The 24,344-nt window shown below is 49.4% G+C and overlaps 1 protein-coding gene across 5 annotated transcripts in view; it reads left to right on the forward strand.

Moving 5' to 3' along the window:
- Window positions 1–11,747: 11,747 nt before the first annotated feature.
- The window catches only part of DLGAP3 (DLG associated protein 3), a 278,302-nt gene continuing 265,705 nt past the window's right edge, over window positions 11,748–24,344 (forward strand). For 2 of the 5 annotated variants that reach the window (XM_053268042.1, XM_053268044.1), the window contains exon 1: window positions 11,750–12,230. The gene's annotated coding sequence lies outside the window, so the exon portion shown is untranslated. Of the gene's footprint in view, window positions 12,231–24,344 lie in introns of all 5 variants that reach the window. The other 3 variants (XM_053268041.1, XM_053268037.1, XM_053268043.1) reach the window with 3 other exon arrangements.

Here is a 24,344-nt window from a genome sequence, read left to right on the forward strand (position 1 = left end):
GCTAACTTATGAACCACCTGATTTGAACCGAATTTGCTACAGCTGTAGGGACACATATGGATGTCCCATTGGTGTAGTCTGTGATGATGTCATTCACTCCAATTAAAGATGGTGGACACTGGAATGTTTGAGATGCATGTGGGCTCACTTATGGACTGTCTAACCAATTTGAACCATATTTCAGCTGTAGGGGCACATGGGGAAACCTCATTGGCACAGTTTGTGATGATGTGATCTACCCCAATCCAAGATGGTGGACACGTGAACGTTTGAAGCTCAAGTAGGCTGACTTGTGGACTGTTCAACCAATTTGAACCAAATTAGGTACAGTTGTAGTGAGTGGCACAGAGACATCTCTGTGGAGTAGTTTGTGATGATGTCATCCACCCCAATTCAAGATGGTGGGCACATAAACATTTGAGGCACAACTGGGCTAACTTGTGAACAGGTTAACTGATTTGAATCAAATTTACTACAGCTATAGGGACACATAGGGATGCCCCAATGGTGTATTTTGTGATTATGTCATCCACTCCAATCCAAGATGGAGGATGCATGAACATTTGAGGTGCAAGAGATCTAACTTGTGGACCTCGATTTGAACCAAATTTAGTCAAATTAGAGATAGTGAAAGGAATGTAGGCAGATTAGTTCTTACTAGAACAACTTGTCTCTGTTGTGTGTGTGTGTGTGTGTGTGTGTGAGAGAGAGAGAGAGAGAGAGAGAGAGAGAGAGAGAGAGAGAGAGAGAGAGAGAGAGAGAGAGAGAGTTTGTTAGTTAGTTATGCATGCTGTGGAGGCAAGAAGATGGATAGAAAGATATTCTGGGAGGGAGGAGAGACAGATTCCTTGCTAGCTCCTCTCTTATCCCAGAATCCCTTGCTCCTTGTCAGGACTTCCTTGCCTCCTAGCAGAAGAACCAGATGTTCTGGATAGTTTGGAACACCCTCCTGGAAGAGCTTTCCCTCGGTGTTTTTAAGACATATCTCCCCCCACTCTAATTAACTGTTTTATTCAATTTTTTTTTCATAACAGAGTATTTACAACAAACAGGTGGGGGTATGAGTAAAAAAACCAGAAATAAACAGAAAAGCAGGGAGGGAAGGGGAAGATGAAGGGGTCAACACAGGAGAATTTCCAGATGGGGCTTTTAGCTCAGAATGGAGGGTGTGCATTCACACATTGGGCTAGATTTGTGCCAAAATCCATGCAATACATTGGAGAGTACTTCACATACAATTCGTGTTGCGCATTAGAGTTTAGTCCAATTTCTGTCCAGGGCAAAAAAATCCACTTTTTCCATCGAATTTTTTGGACAAATTCAAACTTGCAGTAAACCCGCAGTAAATCCTGCTGTCTGGGGAAACTCCAGTTATTGATTTGAAACAAACAGAGGAAATTATGCAAATAACTCTAAATAGTCCTTCCAAATCCTGGCATGGGAGTCCTCTTTCAGCATATGATGGTAAGTTGTCAGTTCAAAAGTTGCCAGGTTAAGAGAGATCTTCTCTCCATTGATAAACTGAGGGGCTGAAATGATCTTTCCAACACTGTAAAATAATATGCTTGGCGACAAGTAGTATACAGGAGAGCCAGGATCTGCTACCCTAGGAGAGGTTCCAGACATGGCAAATAAGCAAGAAGGATTGTTCTGTCACAAAATTTAGAATTGGAATTCAAAACTAGGTTGATGTGGTCAATCACGTCTTTCCAAAAGGGAGCTATTATATTGCAATTCCATATCATATGAATTAGAGAGCCCTCAGCACCAACATAAGGCACCAACACAATTAGGAATACCACAGCACCAACATAAGGGAGAAGCAGTGGTGTGTTTACAGAATAAGCATTCAAGAGTCCAGTAAGTACAGAATGTTGATTTTTGCTGGATAAGCCTCAATTTAAGATCTAGGGTAGAAGCTTTTATGCTTGCTAAAGCATTGGTCCACTGGGCTGGAAGGATCTGGGTTTCCAGTTCCTCATTCCACGTAGCACATAGGGGCGATAAGTCATATTTATTGTGGGACATGTCCCAGCAGAATAAGGATCTGTTGGGTTTAGGCAGATCAGCAGTGCAAATGATATGTTCTAAAACTCCAGGTACTTCAGAAGCACCTAGAACAGAGAGCCGAAATCTGGAAGTTAAAGCATGTTTCTTTTGCAGGTATTGCCAATGAGCTGTCTGGAGCCGATCATAGGAACATAGGAACATAGGAAACTGCCATATACTGAGTCAGACCATTGGTCTATCTAGCTCAGTATTGTATTCACAGACTGGCAGCGGCTTCTCCAAGGTTGCAGGCAGGAATCTCTCTCAGCCCTATCTTGGAGATGCTGCCAGGGAGGGGACTTGGAACCTTCTGCTCTTCCCAGAGCGGCTCCATCCCCTGAGGGGGAATATCTTCCAGTGCTCACACATCAAGTCTCCCATTCATATGCAACCAGGGCAGACCCTGCTTAGCTTTGGGGACAAGTCATGCTTGCTACCACAAGACCATCTCTCTTCTCTAAATCATAATGTTTGCACAACTGTTCAAAAGGCAGGAAATTGTGATTGGTGTCTAAAATGTGGTCAAGAGTTACAAGATTATTTCTGGCCCAGTCATTCCATGTAAACATATTACCAGCTCTTTTGATTTCAGGATTGTACCAAAGGGTCATCTTGTCATGGGTGTAAGGAAAATACCCATTTTGATGGCACTAAGCACACCATGCTTCTCTCAAAGCCTTGATGGTGGAAGAGGTATCTCCAGCCTGTGAAAATTTAGAGCCCAACATAGGCCAGTATGATAGAAGTTTTACAAAAGAAAGCTGAAGAGTGAACCATGCTGGAAGGTTGGGAAGACCGTGTTTTAATTTAAAGTCCTTACTAAGCAAGTATGCTCTACGGTATTGTAGGATACCTGGGAAATTAATTCACCCACCCCCAGGATTGGTAATTTTAATTTATGAAGGGGAAATCTTGGGATTGTCTTTATGCCCAATAAACTGGCCGAAAAGTTTGAGAAAGTGGCTAAAGGAGCTTTTAGGAAGGAATGACGGGAGACCCCTTAAGACATAGCTCAAACCTGAAGATTTGAGAGAGGCTTTAAAAAATCTTATTCTCTGCTTTTATCTGGTAGGGTTTTGGTTTTTTTTAGTGTTTAGCTTTCCATTGATAATTTTTAATTTCAATTTTTAAAGCTTGCTGTTTTAATTCTGGTTTTAGCCCAGACTTTTAAGTTTTTTAACCTTATTAGTTTTGTTTATTCTATAGTGTATCTATGTTATTAATGTGGTAAACTGCCCCAACCAGTAGTGCACGGAAGAGGTGGGGTACAAATCTTTTTAATAATAATAACAATTTATCTGAAAGAGAAGGGAGCTTCTCTTTAAACAGAAATATATACCCAGAGGCGCCATTCCCACCAGACTTCAGGGCAAAGGTCCGGGTGGCGGCAGCCCCCACTGTCTTGCCTCCCGCCCCCAAATCATGCAAAATTCTGCCCCATGCTGCCACCCGCCTGCAGGAATTTCCCAGCCAGGTGGTCAAGCTGAGCTCCACAGCGGCTACTCTCCCCCTCCCAAAGCAGTGTGGTCAGGTGGGCCAGCTGCAGCCCAGCACCAACACGGCCTGATCTCCTCCCATCGTGGCTGGGGTGTGTGTGGGGGGGAGGGGGAGGATACTGCCCAGCTGAACAACAACTTGCCTGGCCTGACCCAAGGCAGCACAGTCTGCCCTGTAGCCTGCAGGCCTTGGAGAGGAGTCTGACATCCGCCCCTTCTTGTGCGGCTGCCGCTGCGGCTTCTGACACATGCAGTGGTGCCAGTAGCATCCCTAGCAACAGCACAGGGGCATGGAGGACAAGGGCAGGCAAGCTGTGATCAGAGCGAGGCAGCAGGCAGCCCGCCACCACAGCGAGCAAGCATGTAAGGCCCCTGGCGGCAGCGGCAACTAGAGAGCCAGCCAGTGCACACACACACACACAAACACACACATACACACACACCCTGCATCCATGTGTTGCAGGACCCTGGGCGAGTCGCAGCAGCACCAGGATTCCTCCACCAACAGAAATCTCTGAGAGGCGCTTGCAGCAGGCATGAGTGGGGCAGAGGGGGGCAAAGTGTGTTTCTGGCCTGGGTGGGCAAGCTCAGCTCTATCTATCTATCCATCCATCTATCTATCTATCCATCTATCTGTCCATCCATCTATCCATCCATCCATCCATCCATCCATCCATCTATCTATCTATCTATCTATCTATCTATCTATCTATCTATCTATCTATCTATCCAACATATTTTTATACCGCCCAAAACACAAGTTCTCTGGGCGGTTTACAAGAAAATAAAAACTACCAATAAAAGATTAAAACATTTCAACAATTAAAACTTAAAAAGTTAAAACTATTAAAACACAATTAAAACAGTGTCTGATTAAAAGCCTGGGTGAACAAATACAGGTGAAACTCGGAAAATTAGAATATCGTGCAAAAGTCCATTAATTTCAGTAATGCAAATTAAAAGGTGAAACTGATATATGAGACAGACGCATTACATGCAAAGCGAGATAAGTCAAGCCTTAATTTGTTATAATTGTGATGATCATGGCGTACAGCTCATGAAAACCCCAAATCCACAATCTCAGAAAATTAGAATATTACATGGAACCAAGAATTGAAGAATAGAACAATATCGGACCTCTGAAAAGTATAAGCATGCATATGGATTCAGTACTTGGTTTGGGCCCCTTTTGCAGCAATTACTGCCTCAATGCGGCATGGCATGGATGCTATCAGCCTGTGGCACTGATGAGGTATTATGGAAGACCAGGATGCTTCATTAGCGGCCTTCAGCAATTCTGCATTGTTTGGTCTCATGTCTCTCATCCTTCTTTTGGCAATGCCCCATAGATTCTCTATGGGGTCAGGTCAGGCGAGTTTGCTGGCCAATCAAGCACAGTACTCTGTATACTTTTCAGAGGTCCGATATTGTTCTATTCTTCAATTCTTGGTTCCATGTAATATTCTAATTTTCTGAGATTGTGGATTTGGGGTTTTCATGAGCTGTACGCCATGATCATCACAATTATAACAAATTAAGGCTTGACTTATCTCGCTTTGCATGTAATGCGTCTGTCTCATATATCAGTTTCACCTTTTAATTTGCATTACTGAAATTAATGGACTTTTGCACGATATTCTAATTTTCCGAGTTTCACCTGTACGTCTTGACTGTCTTTTTTTAAGTTGTAAGAGATGGAGAGGCTCTTATTTCAGCAGGAAGCATGTTCCCAAGCCTTGGAGCAGCAATGGAGAAGGCCTGTCGCTGAGTAGCCACCAGATGAGCCCATGGCAACTGCAGACCAACCTCTCCAGATGATCTCAATGGGTGGTGTGGTTCATAGCGAAGAAGGCGTTCTCTTAAATACCCAGGGACCAAGCTGTTTAGGGCTTTATAAATAACCAAAACCTTGTACTTTGCCTGGAAACCTATCGGATGCCAGTGTAGATCTTTTAAGATGGGAGTGATATGGTCTCTCCAAGATGACCCAGAGACCAACCTGGCTGCTGCATTCTGGACAAACTGCAGTTTCCAGACCCATCTGAGATTTCTGAAACAGAAATGGGTGCCAGTGGGGGGCAAACTACTTGTCTGAGGGGGCACCTGCGCTTCCTTTGAAGCCACCCTGGCACACGGCCTCACCCCAAACTGAATCACTTCAGAATGCAGGTGTGGGATCATGAGTTTGAATGCTCTTTTTAAAAGCGGGCGGGGGGGGGAACCTCTGCATATGGAATGCTAGAATGCTGTTCGTTATGGCTCTGAACAGGGAGGGGATCAGAAATGATTGGAACATGTGATTCCTCCATGTCCAGTCAGAAGACGTACAGTTGAAACTAGGTTTTTGTGCAGTTCAGGATGTTGGCATTTAATAAGGAGCAGAGTTATAGCTATATATGGGGGGAAATTCTCAGACTTCAACTATTGTTTGGGAAGGAAATGGCTCTCATCCACGGTAAACAAACCACCTTTTTGTCTTCCTTCTCTTATTTTCCCATCCTTCCTTCCCTCCTCCCTCTTTGTCTCTTTCTCTTACGTTCTCTGTTTGTTCTTAAGGTCCCGTCCCTGTTATTTTTTGTTTTTGTGTTTCATTTAGAAATTGTTTGGGAGGTGCTCACAGATTCGGAATTGGTGGGGGCAGCGTTGCAGTGGCTTCTCTTGCGATATGTCCAAGCTCTGTGTTGGCTTGTGCTGTTAGGTGTCCTTTGAAAATTACGTTTCTCAGTATCGCCAGACTTGCTCGTGTTACACAGGAGTTCAATAGAGCATGATGCTGAGATGCATTTGTGATGGCAATTCAATGAGTTTTTAACAGTTTTTAACAACATATGTGTCTGCTATCAGTTTGGCAGTATTGTTACTTGCAGGGTTCCTGTGCCTTTCACAGATAAAAATTGACCAGCCTTTTCCTGCTGAAGTGCCGAAATTCAGGGAAATGCTTCACTAGTTGAATTTCTGTCTTCCAAGGAGTTGCTAAAGGCAGAAAAAACCTGCCACAAAATGAGGTGTCAAGATTGCAGAGGAAGGGATTTTCTACACTTGGATATCTCTTGGTTGATTCTATAGTTCTGAAGTTTTCTAATGCGTTCCATTTCCCATTACTGAGCCCAAATAAATTTGTTTTGTGAAAACTGCAGTGATGTGGCTGGCAGGATTGTTCATGCAAAATTTGGTATCTGTAGGTGGTGTGGATTAGTTAAGTACCTTTTATGTACCTTTAGCTGGGATCCGTAGTTTTTAAAAATGACTTGGAACAGTTTGTATCTGTCTGAACTAATTCTGCTTATTCAAGGAGAATGTGTCCATTGTATTTATTTATTTATTTATTTATTTATTTATTTTGACATGTTTGTATACCGCCCAAAACTTGCGTCTTGCAGTTTACAAATAAAACAATACAAAACTTGCCGTTTACAATAAAACAATACAAACAAAACAAAATTAAAAAGTTAAAAACCTTAAAATAATTTAAAATTTTAAACAATGTTAAACACTATTAAAACAGTATCTAATTAAAAGCCTGGGTGAACAGATGTGCTTTAAATGCCCTTTTAAAAGTGGTCAGAGATGGGGAGGTTCTTATTTCAACAAAGAGCACATTTCAAAGCCTCAGGGCAGCAACAGAGAAGGCCTGTCCCCAAGTAGCCACCAGACGAGCTGGTGGCAGCTGCAGACGAACCTCTCCTGATGATCTCAATGGTGAACCTCCTCTGATGATCTCAAAAAATAGCAGTTGCTTAGTTTTCATCACAGGGGAGTGCATTTGTGTCTGTAGCTGCTATTTAAACATTGGCAAGAATGATAATGAATGACTCTTTTCTCTGTAAATCCCTGAGAATACTATTCCTCCTCTGAGACCTTGCATGCTACGTTTTGTTTGTCCTGCAGGTGCTTTTCTACTGTCTAAAAGTGCATATACAAGTGGTGGTGTTGGGGGGACACACAATGCTTATCTTGCAAACTCCCACTACCACCCCGGTAACGCCATTAGGTCCAGGCTCCAAAATTACCTAGTTGCACCTCTGTATATACTCCCTGTACACAAGCTGTTCATTGATATGAATAGTATCAGAGTGAGGTCTTCCCAAGGAGCCTCTGGGCAATCACAGAGAAAAGGGGGCCACTTCCTCTCTGGAAAGCAGAGGAGAATTCTGAGAAAGCTTTGTATAATTTCCCCGGCCACCCTGCTCCTTCTGGGTGGGAACACGCACACCGCTCTGTGTGACTAACACAGAAATACTAGTCCCGTATCCCAAGATGGGGCTGGTTATTTCAAAGCATTATTCCGTGTGCCTTCTTCCTCTCTGCGGCTCTGGCCACCTGCCACCCTCCGTAATATGTGCTGGACCTGATGCCTACGGTACAGAATTATGCCACAGGAGACCGTAGTGCAGAACAAACACACATAATCTTAATCAGAAGTCTTTTGCTGTTTTCAAAGGTCAACCTTTAACTCCAACCTGCTGAATTGTGACCCTGGATCTGGGGACAAGGAGACAGTTCAGGTGATGAGACAGGATGGGAAGAGCCAACCACCCACACCCCAGGCAACCCTACACCACTGGAAACCCTCACACCAGGGCAAAGAAAACTCAGAGCCTGCATCCCCACCATAACCCAAGGACCCAGGGCTCTCTTCGTTCTCTGACCTGCAGGAGTCCTTCGGGGACCTGCAAATCCAAGCAGAGCGGAGCTACCCAACTTGAGCCCTGTTGGAGATGTTGGACTACAACTCCCATAATCTCTGGCTCTTGGTGGCCACAGTGGGCTAGAAGTGTCTTAGTCCCGTGCATCAAGGGATCCCAGAGAGCCAAGCTCTTGTTGCTGCCTGCTTTGTGGATGTCCCTCTGTTTAATGGAAGCCAAGCAGCTGCTCCTCGGTACTTCCTGGCCGATCCCTCTAGAAATGGTAGTGTTGCCACTGGTTTCTAGTCAGGGGCTACAGACTCCATCCGGGCTCATACCTGGTAAAGTAAAGCTGGGCCGTCGAGTCGGTGTCGACTCCTGGCGCCCACAGAGCCCTGTGGTTGTCTTTGGTAGAATACCGGAGGGGTTTTCCATTGCCACCTCCCACACAGTGTGAGATGATGTCTTTCAGCATCTTCCTATATCGCTGCTGCCTGATATAAGTGTTTCCCATAAAACATATATCCAGTAATCACCTATAAAGCTCTTCATGACTTGGATCCAGGCCAGGTTATGTAAGAAAGTGCCGTCTTTGTCATGAGAGCATGAGATCTTTGTCACCTCTTACTGAGGTCACAAGGGGAGGATCAGTTACAGCTGCATGTTTGGTGGACCGGGCCTTCTCTGTGGCTGCCCCAGGGCTTTGGAAAGTGCTCCCTGTCAATATAAGAGCCTCTCTATCTCTGGCTGCCTTCAGGAAATCACTTAAGACACACCAGTTTTCTCAGGCCTTTTGCTGGACGAGCCATGGTGGTTAGAGTGTTGGACTAGGACTGTGGAGACCCAAGTTCAAGTCCCCATTCAGCCACATTCGAATCCCTGCTGGTCTGTTTCCCAGACTATGGGAAACACCTATATTGGGCAGCAGCAATACAGGAAAGATGCTGAAAGGCACCATCTCTTACTGTGCAGAGGAGGCAATGGTAACCCCCTCCTGTATTCTACCAAAGACAACCACAGGGCTCTGTGGGCGCCAGGAGTTGACACCGACTCAACGGCACACTTTACCTTTAGTTCAAAAACAGCTGGGGGGAGCTAAGTTGAACAGGCCTGTTCTAGAGTCACCCCTGCTTCTGTCTTCCCCCCCCCCTCCCCTTGGCCCTCTCTGGCATCAGTGCAGCTCAGCCAATGGCAGCCAGAGACAATCCAACTTGCCCCTCCCCTCTGTGACACGAGGGCAACTCAGCCAATCCCTGAATGGCTTCGTCGCCACCATTGTAACCGCCAGCAATTCCCTTCCTACATTACAGTACAGAGCCCTATCCACACATTATGCTCAACACACGTGTGATCTATGTACAACATCTGCAAGTATGTCCAATGCACTTACTTGACACCCCCTCAAAGACTCTGCATTTGAAGGGGCCTGTCTTCAGGTTCACTTTTAAAATCCAGGTTCACAGATATAGTCGTTCACACAAATACATCCACACACAGGCAGATGCCTGCATGCACATACAGTGTAATGTCCAAATAGGGACATTACAGCATTCATAAACCACCCAGGAGTACCTAATTAAGCACTAATTGGGAGAGCTGTTCTTGCTGCATCGAGCATGAATTGTCCCCTTTGCTAAGCAGGGTTTGTCTTGGTTTCCATTTGGATGGGTGAGCACCATCTGCTGAAACATGTGAGCACCATAATGCAAGCACCATCTGCTGATAGATATTCCCCTTAGGGGATAGGGTTGTAGCTCAGTTATAGGAACATAGGAAGCTGCCATATACTGAGTCAGACCATTGGTCCATCTCGCTCAGTATTGTCTTCACAGACTGGCAGCGGCTCCTCCAGGGCTGCAGGCAGGAATCTCTCTCAGCCCTGTCTTGGAGATGCTGCCAGGGAGGGAACTTGGAACCTAGATGCTCTTCCCAGAATGGCTCCATCCTCTGAGGGGAATCTCTTCCAGGGCTCACACATCAAGTCTCCCATTCATATGCAACCAGGGCAGACCCTGCTTAGCTAAGGGGACAAGTCATGCTTGCTACCACAAGACCAGCTCTCCTCTCCAAGGCGGAGCGACTGCTTGGTGCCCAATCCCTACCATCTCCAGGCAGAGCCAGGAAGGACTCCTGCCTGGAACCTTGGAGAGCTGCCAATCCGCTGCCAGTCTGTGCACAGTACTGAGCTAGGTGGACCCGTGTCGCCTGACTCAGACTAAGGCTGCTTCCTAGGTTTCTCATTTTGTTTTAGAGGTGCTCTCACCCCTGGACTTGTGGGCTGAAGTCCAAGGCCTCCACACACCCCAAATCCCCTTTAGTCTGTCCTGGGTGGTGTGGTTTGTGTTCTCAGGAACCTATGTGTTAAAAAATGATGCTTAACTGGTGGGGGACGGGGGGGGGGCGGCGGCTCCAAAGGCCTTTAGAAGATCCAGGCTCCAAGATCCCCTCGGGGCACCTCCGTTTGTGTGGATGCCAGCCAAGGGGAATCCTCTCCTCCTCTCCTCTCCAGTGTGCTCGAGAGCTAAGCCCTGAAACCCAAAGCTCAGCCCGAGGAGGGAGGCTGCTGCTTCTGTGCCCCGCCCCCCCCCCCGGGGCATCTACACACCCACACGGAGTGGGCCTTCCGAGCCCCCTCCCCGCCCCTCCCGCGGCCCAAGTCCAGCACTTCCAACTCGGCTTCTCTGAGCTGCATCTTGGAAGAAGTCCATCCCTGGAAGCCGGGCTGCTCCTCGGGGGCGGCGGGGGTGGGGGGGTGGGGTGGGGCAGAGAGCACACGCCGCCAGCTGCAGCCGTCTGCTGAGCGCCAGCCGCCCCCGCCGCCCACCCTGTCCCGAGGGAGCCCCTCCATGCTAGCTCTGCCAGCCAGACACGGTCGGCACGATGCCCAGCCCCTCTCGGGGGCCAGCCGTGAGGATGCTCCCTTCTCCTGGGGCTTACCCAGCCACCCACCCTGCCGGCCTGCCCTGCCCTCCTCCCTCCTCCCCTCTCGGCAGCTTTGATCTTCATCTCTCACTCCCCATCCCCCGCGCCCCGATCTCCGGCCCTGCCCGCCCCGCCCCCCCCCCCCCGCCCCGCTGCTCCTGGAGCTGTGCAACAAAGCAGAAAAGCAGCAGGCAATTTGTTCGCGTGCCTAAAAATAAGCAGCGCCTTCTCCCTTGAATGCAAATCTCTCCCTCTCTCTTGCGCCGCCCGCACCGCCGCCTCTGATCTCTCCCGGGCTGTCGGAATGCTCTTGTTGCATCCGATCCGTCCACACGGCGGGCGGGCGGGCGGGCGACGACCAGGCTCCGGCTCCTGGGTGGAGGGAAGCCCGATTCGATTCCCATTGCAGAGAAGAGAAGACACAGCGAGCCAGCCCGGGACTAAAAAGGCGGGCGGACTCTTGGTTGCAGCAGGGAGTTCCTCTGGATGTGGGGCGGGGCGGGGGGCGGCGGCGGCTGCCAGAGACAAAGCCCCACAGCCTCGCCGCCCTCCCCTCCTCCCGTCAAGCCGAAGTAGTTCGGAGTCCACCTGTCACTCAGAAGGAGAAATCCCCCCTCCCCCTCTCTCCTCCCAGTTCCTGGGAAATCCACCTCCGCATCTTTGAGCTGCTCCCTCCCACCTTCTCTTCTCCCCCCGCTCTCTCTCTCTCCCTCATTCTCTCTGTGGCTCAGTAAGTAAAGGGACCTGAAGCCTCCTCTTGGACCCCTAGATCTGCAGTGCGGGGCTGAAGGGAGCAACCTGGGCGCCCAGCATCCTCCACGCCTTCTTGCCGCCACCCCCCCCACCCCCGCCGCCCCCTTCCGTGATCCAACACCTTCCTCCTCGCATCCACACACACACCCCGGGCGATCGTCGCAGCCCAACTTGGCCCCATGCGATCCATCTGCCGGCTGGGGGTGTGGGGAGGAGGGGGAGGGGGAGGAGACGGCTTCTTCTTGTGACTGAGGAGGAGGAGGAGAGGAGGAGGAGGGCCCGGCCGGCGAGAGGGAGCCTTGGGCCAGAAGGGGACGTACCGGGCGCGAAGGATGTAGCGGCGGCAGGACGCCTCCAGCTCGCAGCAGCAGCAGCAGCCGGCAAGGTGAGGGGACGCTCGCTCGGGGCCGGCGGGAGTCACGAGATGGCACCGGGGAGGGGCGCGGCGTGGCCCGGGGCGGAGGACCGTCGCTTGGGCAGTGGTGCCGCCTGCCCGGGGCGCAAAGGCGGCCGCCCGTCCGGGGAGCAGGGAGGGCGTGTGCGCTGCACGCGTGGCGGGGCCAAAATGCTCGCTCCCCACGCTGCGCGGCGGCTCGCGGCCATGTGGCCACTGCCCGGCTGCGCTCCTCTTCCATCCCCGGAGTCGAGGGGCTGCTTGGCAGACCCGGGGGGGCTCCGGGGCTTAGACCACCCCCCCGCGCGCGCGCGCGCCCTGGGCTTGGCCAGCAAGAAGCGGCGGGGGTGGCTCTCTGCAGCCTCTGTGACCTGGGGATGGCTTGGGGAGCAGGCAGCCGCCCCCCTCCCTGGCGTCGCACCTTCGGAGGTGGCTCCCTGCTTCCATCGCGCCCAGGAGAGGCGGCTCTGCTGCCAGAGGTTCCGGGCGGGCTGGCGGAGTCCTCCTCGCGAGTGGCTTCTCTCGGGTTGCCAAGCGGCTGAAGGGTGTCGGGAAAGCTGTCCGAGCAGCAGTCCCGGAGGTGAGATGGGGCGGGCGGGCGGGGGGGGGAGAAGAGAGCGAGAGAGCGCGCCTGTCTGCCTTTGCGAGCCGGAGCTGCCTTGGGTCGGGGCAGAGCAGCAGCGGTTGTGCCGCCAAGCCCTGGCAAGGATGCTTCTCCCTTGCCAGGGGGTTCCCTGCCCTTGCCGTGCGCAGTTCCACATGGCTTGAGGTGGAGAGCTCCTTTCAGCTCCTCCGGAGAGGGGGAAAAGTTGTTGGGCTGCAAAGCGCTTGTGGCAGCGGGGCCCTCCTTGGAAAACTGCCGCGGGAGAATGCATGGAGGAGCATTCGCTGGGCATGCAACGCGAGGGGCCTCCGTGGCTACGTTGTGCCTCGGGGGGGGGTCTCTTCTCGAGGGCTGCGGGGAGAGAAAATAAGTGGGGGGATGCTTGCCTTGCACACACACCTTCTGGGGCAGCCTTTGCGACGTTTTCTGGGCACCAGGAGATGTGGGTGAGCCGATCCCCTTTCTCGGGTCTCGTCTCTGGCCTCTCCAAAGGGAGGTGCTTAGGAGAGTTTTGTGGTGTGCGGAACGGAGCCCTGGGCAACTGAAGGGCCCTGGGGGCGATTCAAGGTGGTCCCTGGCAGGAAAGAGGAGGCAGAAGAGACCCCTCCGAAAGTTTGCACATGTGTTCTTCAAGGAGTCGGCTGCAATCGGCTGGGAAGTCAGTTCTCTGTCGCTCTCAGATGATCTTTACACTGATGGAGGAGGACGGGATAAAGCACTTGGAGCTTTTTAGCTAGGGAAAAATGACAGACGGGTGGGGGACACGAGAGAGGCTTCTACGGGTATGAATGGGCCGGCGAGAAATTATGAATGAGATGGCGAGAAATTTGTGTCCCTCTCCACTGCACTACCACCTGGGTTCCCCCCAACAAAACTGATTGACAGTAGACTCGGAATAAACGAAAGGAAAAATTCCTTCACTCAACGTATAATTAACTTGTGGAACTCACAGCCACAAGATATGGTGGTCGCCGCTCGCTCAGAGGGCTTTAAAAGGGATTGGACAACGCCAGAAGTTGAAGTTTATCAATGGGGAGTAGCCAGGAGGGCTGAATGGAACTTCCAGATTTAAAGGAAGTATACTTGTAATATCAGGCCAAGCAGTGGAGATGGTTGTTGCTTCCAGAACCTGCTCCCTGGAATAGTCTGCTTGGGCGTGGAAAGAGGTTATTGGGCGAAATGAATGGATGGTGGTTCTGATCCAGGAGATTTGCTCTTATAGTTTTAAGGCAGATTGCACTTAGGAGGATGTTGAAGTTCCCAGAGGCAGGGGCCTTTCGATTCCTCATGTTGAGCCGCTGGGTAACTGTTTGGACATACACCAGGAACCTCAAAGAGTGTTCAGAAGCTTCACCAGGTTCAGAATGCAGCAGTTGAGTTGTTATCTGATGCTAACTATAGCCACGGCAATAGATTGCACCTGCATTCTTTTTGTAAATCTATTTTTGTTCAGGTTTTTTTAACTGATTTTCAATGAGTTGGCACTAAGTTTGAAAAGAACTCCACTGCTTCCCTGTTTGCTTTGGGCAGAACAACGTGGTACCAGGGATGTGGGGCTGCCATTGAAACTGACGCCCTCTTCTCTAGATCCCTGCCCCCCCCCCGGGGGGGGAATAGCACTTACCCCTTGATATGATGTCACCATGTGGTGCATTTCTTCACCCCTGTTCTGTGGCATTAGCAGCTCGCTGCTGTTGTGAACAGAGGATCACATGGCTGATTACATCACGGGCTGAGGGTTACTACATATCGTGGGGAAACATAACGCAGGGATGCCATTTTCAGTGGGAGCCCGAGGTCTTGAGTCAGCTGTAGCACGGCATTCCTCTGAACTAGTAACAAGTTAAGCTCTTTTAACACATAATCAATGCAAACGTACTAGTAGCTGAAATGAAAAATAACCCGCCCAAGTGAAACATGCAGGGCTGTCTTTCCAGGTGCAATTGAAGGCTTTGCTTCCTTCCTCAAAGCACTGAATATCCTGAGCCCGTCAGATCTTCAGATCTGTGTTGCCCAGCCTAGACTCCTTCTGCAGATTATTTTAGGAGATCCTACTCCAAGCACCATGACCATTCCTTTGCTACATACTTACAAGGAGCAGAGCTGATGTGGTTTCCAACCTTATTTCCCCAGACGTTGGACTACAAATCCAATCATCCTCAGCCACAATGGCTGTTGGCCATGTGGGGGATGATGGAGGTTGCAATCCAGCAGCATCTAGGGAATTGTTGGACTCCAGACACTGCCACAGTCTCTTCTGGGAGGAGGCCCAAGGAAGGCCCAGACCTTGGATAGCTCCCGGAGCAACAGATCAGGACCATGGTCAGAGCTGATCAGGAGAATTCAGAGGGTGTTGCAACAGAAAGGAGAAGTTGTTCCTACAGTGCTTCTTAGTGAACTGCGGGGTTTTGTAGCCTGCAGGGAAATGACTTGACTAGCAAGCCAGAGGTTGCCGGTTCAAATTGCCGCAGGTGTTTTTCCCAGGCTATGGGAAACACCTGTATCAAGCAGCAGCAATATAGGAAAGTGCTGAAAGGCATCATCTCACACTGCGCGGGAGGAGGGAATGGTGAACCCCTCCTGTATTCTACCAAAGACACCAACTCGACGGCACACTTTACCTTTAGTTTAGGTTTTGTAGCCTGGGTTTTGTAGCTTGGCTCCACCCATTCCAGAAACAAGCATTGACTTTTAAAGGGACCTGGAAAATCATGGTGAAGAGGACCTTGGATGACTCCTGAGTCGCATATTGGCAGGGCCTTCCATCCAGTTGGAGGTTTCCCAAAGGCAGGGGGTCACCAGCAGTTTCCCCTGTAATAGGGATTCTAAGATGTCATTGACCACAACACCCATCATCCCCTGCTGCAGTGGCCTTTGGCTAGGGATGATGGGAGTTGTAGGCAACACCTGGGAGTCCCTGTTACAGAGAACATCAGGTCCCTGGGTCATCAGGTCCCTGGGTCAGTGGCACTTTTCAGTGCGACTCCTCTCCCAGTCGCTCCACTCCATCCCATCCTCGGGGGACAGACCCCGGATAAGAACCCCTCCTCTGTAATCACACCCCATTCTTTGGAGCTCCTTCCTTAGAGATTATACTTGTATATATTATGCAGATTATGTTTTTTCTCTTCAGGAGATGAGTGGAGACCTTTTTATTCTGGTCTCAGCAGGAATCCAGAGCAGCTTTGATTAGTGCCTCCATCACTCCCTCCACCCCACCCCACCCCCGCCTTGCTGACAGTAATTCCGAACCCTTCCTGCCCCCTACTTCCCCTTTCCTGACTCTGATAAAGCACATGCGATTTGCATTATTAATGCCCTGCCCCCAAAGTCATGGCTTGTTGAAATCTCAGGATTGCCTCTGAATCGCAAGAGTTCACCAGAGGGTTTTTTTTATGGCGCTATGAGCATGCAGTTCAGTCATTCACAGCGACCTGTCTCTTTCTGCCGGGAATAGGGTCAGAAGCCTGGATCAGGAGACTGGCTCACAGTAGTCCAGCAGGCCATGAATGGCCCATCAGGCTCAGAACAGACCGATCCAGTTAATTGTCAGTCCGTGCATGGTCTGTGGTGGCCTTTGTCTTAGTACTCTTAGCATTCAAGGTTCCTGAGGGTGTAAGGCTGGAGTTTTGGTAGGGCACATTTCTAGTGTGACATAGCAGCTCTGGGCATACCTACAAGAAAGACAGGGTGACTGATAGTTGCTTTCAAAATCTCAAGGAAGGCTAAGGAACATAGGAAACTGCCATATACTGAGTCAGACCATTGGTCCATCTAGCTCAGTATTGTCTTCACAGACTGGCAGCGGCTTCTCCAAGGTTGCAGGCAGGAATCTCTCAGCACTATCTTGGAGATGCTGCCAGGGAGGGAACTTGGAACCTTCTGCTCTTCCCAGAGCAGTGGCTCCATCCCCTGAGGGGAATCTCTTCCAGTGCTCACACATCAAGTCTCCCATTCAGATGCAACCAGGGCAGACCCTGCTTAGCTAAGGGGACAAGTCATGCTTGCTTCCACAAGACCAGCTCTCCTCTCTTTCCCCATTTTTCTCCAGAACAGGCATCCCCAAACTGCGGCCCTCCAGATGTTGCTGAACTACAACTTCCAGCATACCCAGCGGATGCTGGGAGTTGTAGTTCAGCAACATCTGGAGGGCCGCAGTTTGGGGATGCCTGCTCCAGAATATCCTTTATTTAACCAAGCTTGCCACCAGTGAATGAGAGTTGAACCCTTGCAGGCACTTATATTATAATATAGCACTATTGTAATATTGTTGCCATGATTACTGCTGGTATTAACGCAGGGACACCGGCAGCTGCCATATACCGAGTCAGACCCTTGGTCTATCTAGCTGAGTATTGTCTTCACAGACTGGCAGCGGCTTCTCCAAGGTTGCAGGCAGGAGTCTCTCAGCCCTATCTGGAGATACCAGGGAGGGAACTTGGAACCTTCTGCATGCAAGCATGCAGATGCTCATCCCAGAGTGGCCCCCATCCCCTGAGGGAAATATCTTGTGGTGCTCACACATGTCTCCCATTCAAATGCAAACCAGGGTGGACCCTGCTTAGCAAAGGGGACAGGTCATGCTAGTTTCCTGTCTGACAGAGAGGGCAGGACCAGAGGCTGCTGAGAGAGAAAAGGAGGATTCTGAGGGACAAGTCACTCTAGTGGAGATTCCACTCGTTTCCTCTGTCCCAGTGAAAAAGTCTTTCTCTCCAGTGAGGAGGAAATGATCGAGCATCGTGGAAAAGCAAGCGAGCTAAAATCCAGGAGGTGAGCTGGTCTTGTGGTAGCAAGCATGAATTGTCATCTTTGCTAAGCAGGGTCTGCCCTGGTTTGCATTTGAATGGGAGACTACCTGTTAGCACTGTAAGATATTCCCCTTAGAGGGTGAGACCGCTCTGGGGAAATCACCTGTGTGCTTGCTTACTTGCATAAGGTTCCATGTCCCCCCACCCCAGCAGCATCTCCAAGATAGGGCTGAGAGAGATTCCTGCCTGCAACCCTGGAGAAGCCGCTGCCAGTCTGTGAAGACAATACTGAGCTAGATAGACCGATGCTCTGACTCTGTCCATGGCAGCTATATATTGCCATAGGAACATAGATTCCTAAGTTCCTATACCTTAGAGCAGGCCTGCTCAGCTTTCTCCCCTCAGCTGTTTTTGGACTACAACTCCCATAATCCACAGCCACAGTGACCGATAGCCAGGGATTATGGGAGTTGTCGGCCAACATCTGCAAGATGGCCCAAGCTGAGCAGCCCTGCCCTAGAGGAAACACTGGTCGGGACTTGAGCCCACAGCAGGGCCTTGAACCCGAGGCCCTCAGCTTGTGTACTCCTGCTGTGACTTATTTATTTAAAATCTCTGTATTCTGCCTTTCTGAATCACCACTGGGGCACCCAAGGTGGCTAGCAACAATTTAGGAAAAAACAATACTATCGAAAAAATAATAAAGCAGATAAAACAGCAAATAATGCACATTGTTGGGACGACTCTAGATCAACTAGTTTGGGGGTGGCAGAGAACATTATTAGGGGAGCAAGGATTTTGCTAGACATTAAATGTGTATAGTCAGGCAATTGTCACCTTAAGTGGCACAGTGGGGAAATGCTTGACTAACAAGCAGAAGGCTGCTGGTTCGAATCCCCGCTGGTATGTCTCCCAGACTATGGGAAACATCTATATCGAGCAGCAGTGATATAGGAAGATGCTGAAAGGCATCATCTCATACTGCATGGGAGGAGGCAATGGCAAACCCCTCCTGTATTCTGCCAAAGACAACCACAGGGCTCTGTGGGCGCCAGGAGTCAACACCGACTTGACTAAAAAATGGCTCACTTCAAATGCAACTGCTCACATCCTATAATGTTTCCAAATGGGTCTGACGGTATTTAAGAGAGCCCCGTCTTCTTCATAAACCCCACTGCCTGTTAAGATCATCTGGGGAGGTCCGGTTGCGGCTGCCGCCAGCTCGGTTGGTGGCAACTCAAAACCGGGCCATTTCTAGAGTTGCCCCAGGACTCTGGAACGTGCTTCCTAACAAAATTAGAGCTTCCCCTTCTCTGAAGGTTTTTAAGAAGGACCTAAAAACATACCTGTTTTTTCAGCTTATAGTCTTAAAGCTTTGGTTTTAGAGGGTGTTAATGTATTTTACATTTTTAAAATTATGTGAATGTTTTAATTGGTTTTAGATTATCCCTGCTAACTGAGCAAAGAGGCACCTTTTTAAAGGGCTGATTCTCTTTACTGAGCAGGGGGAGAGCACCTGGCCCTATCCAACTCCAGCACAACATCCCTCCAGTGGCTGTTGTCTTTCTTATGTTTCTTTTTTAGACTGTGAGCCCTTTGGGGACAGGCTGCCAATTAATTAATTAATGTACGTAAACTGCTTTGGGAACTTTGGTTGAAAAGCATTATATAAATACTCATCGTATTCGTATTCGTATATTGTGAACTGCCCGGGGACTTTTTTTTTAATAGGGTGGCATATAAATGTACTAAATTAACTAACTAAATAAATAAATGTGCAGCTTCTTTCTTTAGCAAGTTCCCTCCCTGGCCTCATCTCTAAGATAGGGCTGAGAGAGACTCTTGCCTGCAACCTTGGAGAAGCCGCTGCCAGTCTGTGAAGACAATACTGAGCTAGATAGACCAATGGTCTGACTCAGTATATGGCAGCTTCCTATGTTCCTATGATCAGTTAGTGGACATCTGGCTGCCCACCCATTCAAGTTGTAAACCGCCCTGAGCCATTTTTTGAAGGGCAGTATATAAATTGAATGAATGAATGAATGAATGAATGATGAATGATTGGGGTCATCTTGCAGAGGTACATTCGCAACAAAAGGGCCATTCTCTTGGAGCCCCCAGGCCATAGAACTTCCTAACGGGAGATTTAGCAGGTCCCCTCCTTGATGGCATTTAGATGCTAGTTATGGACTATTTTATTTCCATCGCAAGATCTGGAGTGCCATTGCCAGTCTTGATCTAGATGGACCAATAGGCTGGTTTCCAATGTTCCTAGTTGACTAGGCTGACAATATGCGTCTGATCATGTGTACTCTAGGGAATGTATTAAAACCAATGACAGGGAATGCCTGTCTATTCCAAAGGGCCATAGGAAAACATGGAATTTCCGAATGGCCATTGGCCATTCAGAAATTCCATGCATTCCATAGCCTCTTGGAAGGATCCAGTGCATTTCAGTGGGCATTCCCTGTCATTTGTTTTAGGATGTCCTGACACTAGTCCACCACAGGACTTGCAAACTGATGACCCCAGGTTCACTCCCTGGCAGCAACTCCAGGTAAGGCTGGGAAGCGATCCTGCCTGCAACCTTGGATAAGCCGCTGCCAGTCAGTGTAGACAATTCTGAGCTAGATGGCCCAAGGGCCTGACTCAGTATAAGGCAGCTTCCTATATTCCTAACTGACCCTTTCCTCTACTGCAAAAGATGAAAAGCAGCCCTTCATCTTCCAAGATGCCCATCCATCAATTTACTGATGTCTCTTTTGGAGCTGAAGCCCTTTCTGCCCAGGGAGTTCCCCACTGGCAGTCCTTGGGGGAGATATGATTGAAGGTGCCAGTAAAATCTTCCCTCCGGGCATACTGCCTGGCACCAACAGCTTGGAACAAGTCACTCTGATCTTTTAATTACCTCCACCAGGCTCCTTCTTGGAACAGAATTTCCTTTGGCTGGTAATTTCTGTTTCCTCACAGGGGCTCATCCAAGCCGGGCACAAGCCCGGAAACTATTTACAGTGCCAATTCCCCACTTTGAAACCTGCAATCCAGGAGTGAAGGGCATGCCTCTGAGCATGTGCAGAATATCTTCCTTTCACTCCTGGGTCACAATAGGGGTGTGCACGGAGAACTGGCTGGTCCGTTTCGGTTCGAGTCTGAACAGGACCCAAACTAGACTGGGCCAGTTCGGTCCAGCACACACACCCCAACCGGTTTGGTTGAGGGGGGGGGTGTTGCAAGCTTTTTCTTTGTTTTTAATTTTTTTCCAAAGTTATCCCCTCCGGGGGAGTTATCCGAGGTGGCGGCAGGGTCCACAGAGGTCCCCCCCCCGCTGGCCTCCCTTAGTTCCAAAATTGACCCTTTGGCCATTCTTCGGCCCATTTTCAGGCCTCCCTCCCACCATGCGGTGGCCATTTTGGAGGCTGCTGCGCTTGTGCAAAGGGCCCCTGTGTGGCCTGGCATGATGATTTGGGGACTAAAGGAAGCTGGTGGGAGGAGGGGAATCCCCACCCCCCACCTCGGATAACTCCCCCAGAGGGGGTAAGTTGGAAGGGGGACATGATTTTCAAAAAATCGTTAAGCCCCGGAACTGGCTGGGGGGCAGGGTTCAGTCCGGGGTCGGACCAAACAGAGGGTGGTTCGGATCGACCCGGAACAGCCACACTTGTTTGCACATCTCTAGGTAACAACACTGTCTGCTACAAACCCCTGGAATTTTGGAAAGCGGCAAGGAGAGGGAGAGATTTCTCAGGCACATCCCTTCCAGACAGGCATGAACTCCACACCCCCTGCTACCATTTCTCTGTTTAGAAATGAACCTTCTATTCCACACACACACCCCACTCAATATAATTATCAACCCTTGGGCTTTAAAATGAAAATCAGAAACTCTGCAAACCCGGGGTTCTCAAACTTGAATCCCCAGATGTCGCTGGACTACAACTCCCATCATCCCTAGCCACACTGGCCAAAGATGAAGATGATGGGAGATGTAGTCCTGCAATATCCGGGGATTCTATTACGAGAACCTTTAAAAGTACAAGGCATGGCCAGCCCTAGTGTTTTTGGCTCCCGAGGTGAAGTTTGACTTTGGTGCCCCCCCTCCCCGCCCCGCCGCAGCTGAGAAGGGCAGAGCTCCGCCTTTAACTGGAACTGCATGGGCTGCTCGTTCATGGGGTCAAATGACCAGTCTAGGTGGATGACCAGTGAATGACTAGCCCATGCTGGTTTGAGGATATGGTAGGAGGGAGTTCGGGAGGATATGGATACAGAAACGGAGGGAGAGAGGATACGGTGGGAGAGAGTTCCCAGTCATTTATGGGGGCAAAACTCTAACACTTCCAAGATAAAAAGATCCTGCTGTTAATGTGGAAATCCAGCCTGAGACCATTTCTTTTTGGAAAGGAATGCGGAGGCAGGCAATTGATCTTCAAGAAAGGGAGTGCAGCTGATGAGACTAGATGTTTTTCGGGGGCTGAGGTGCAAAGACTATATTTTGGGGTGAAGAATGTGCAGGCCCTCTGGGGAGCAAGGCGCAGCATTGCATATTACATTCTTACTTACAATACAAGAGGAGGAGAGAAAATAATTGGCAGTCCTGTATTCTGGCACTGTTTTTGCACCCCTGAACAAGTGGCACCAGAGGCAACTGCCTCGTTCTGCCTAGGGGGGAAATCTGGACTTGTGGAAGCAAGCATGACTTGTCATCTTTGCTAAGCAGGGTCCACCCTGGTTTGCATTTGAATGGGAGATGACATGTGTGAGCACTGTAAGCTCTTTCCCCTAGTGGATGAGCACCTGGGAAGAGCAGCTGCCTGCTTGCATGCAGAAGGTTCCACGTTCCCTCCTTGGCAGCATCTCCAGATAGGGCTGAGAGAGTTGCCTGCAACCTTGAGGAAGTCGCTGCCAGTCTGTTTAGACAATACTGAGCTTGATGGACCAATGGTCTAACTCAGTACAAGGCTGCTTCCTATGTTCCTATATTCCTATGGACTGGTACAAGGAACCCTGGTACAAGGAACAAGACTTCTTGAAATGAAAGGCATATATATATATATATATATATATATATATATATATATATATTCCCTTGCTAGGATTCTTACATCAGTCTTATCAAGTAGGACAGTAATTGGAAGCCTAATGCCTAATTGGAAGCCACAAACTTGCCAGGTGCTTAGATAAGATGCTCCCTCCCTCTGCATTATTTCTTTCTTTGATTTATTTAAAAATCAATCAATCAATCAATCAATCAACTAAATAAATAAATAAATAAATAAATAAAATAAAATAAAATAAAATAATGCTGAGGGTGGGAGCATCTTATTTAAGTCCACCTGGCAAGTTTGGGACAGAGGCAGGACTCAGATGGGGAACATAGGAAGCTGCCATGTACCAAGTCAGACCATTGGGCTCCCTGCCCACTCGTCTGCGGGGAGAGCAGGCGTAGCCCGCTCTCCCCGCAGTTTTCTCCCTGTCTTGATACTGCTGCCCAGAACAAAAGCCATTCTCAGTTGGAAAAAAATAGAGGCCCCGATGCTTACAACCTTTGCAATAGAACCTGCCTTTCCATTCTTCCCTGTCCTCTAAACAAGGGGCGGGCAGAAATTACACACACACACACTACCCCAGCGGACCACTGCCAATTGCTGTAGAGCGACCACAGGCCTCCTGGCTGCCGAGCTGATTTTGCACTTCGTAGAGCATGTTCTTAAGCAAGAGTGCAGAGTCAGGGCCACTTAACACAGCTAAGTTATGCCTTCACTGTTAAAAGAGTCTGAGTAGGCACTCTTGCTTTGCAATGTAAAACACAGCAGTGGGCCACTGGGATTCTAGTCGGGCGGGCGGGATGCGGACTATAGAACAAAACTACTCCACTACCTTTTCCTGCCCGCATCTACCGTTTGGATTGCTCTGTTAACAATGCAACAAAATAAACCCATCTTCCTTCAGGCTTACCATCTTGTGAAAGAGCTGGAAATGTTACAATCCTTCTGGATATATAGCTGGATCACCTGCAGGTGAGAGAGGGAGGTACTGGCAGATTGCAGACTTGAGGTCAGCAGATATGTCAGTTTCACAAAAATCGGGGGGTGGGGGATCTGAAGAGGAGCAAAATCCACCCCCCCCCAATTGTCCCAGTGTAACTCAGTGGAACAGAATGTTTGCAGACTCAGGGGCACTGAACAGACAACCAGGCTGGCGGAGGTAGTGGCAAGGAGTGGGGGAAGGAGAGAAAGAGAGCTTGGACAAAAAGACTGGGAAGTTTCTCAGCCTGAGAAATGCCCCCTCAAGACCGTCACAACCCCTTCTGCTCCTGAGGGGAAAATGGGCTTTCACCATGCCCAGACACAGACTTAGGTAACAGCACATGCATACCAGGGATATATTTTGTTGTGGGTCCAGACCTTTCCTTATTTATTTTCGAATGTGGTGTACCCCACCTCCCGCTAAGCGTAAGGCGGCTGACAAAACTCTACACAATTAAGAAACATCAAAGCTGTAAAACCCAATCTAGGAACAAACTAATTAAAATCCACCCAGACAGGGATAACACAGCAGCAGCGCAGAAATCACAATTGATATGAAGCCCCACGGGGGATGCTTAAAAGCTGCGCCTTGCGTTTCTCCCTGCCACGGAAAGCTTTCCTTCTTCCGTGGAGTTCACCACAGTGGTGCACATTTCAGCATCCTTGCGGTTGATGAAGGAAAGGGAGGCTGGACAAGGCTGCGGAGTGAAAGTCAGAGGGGACAGAGTGC

The sequence above is a fragment of the Hemicordylus capensis genome, chromosome 7 (assembly GCF_027244095.1).
Source record: "Hemicordylus capensis ecotype Gifberg chromosome 7, rHemCap1.1.pri, whole genome shotgun sequence".
NCBI classification, from domain to species: domain Eukaryota; kingdom Metazoa; phylum Chordata; class Lepidosauria; order Squamata; family Cordylidae; genus Hemicordylus; species Hemicordylus capensis.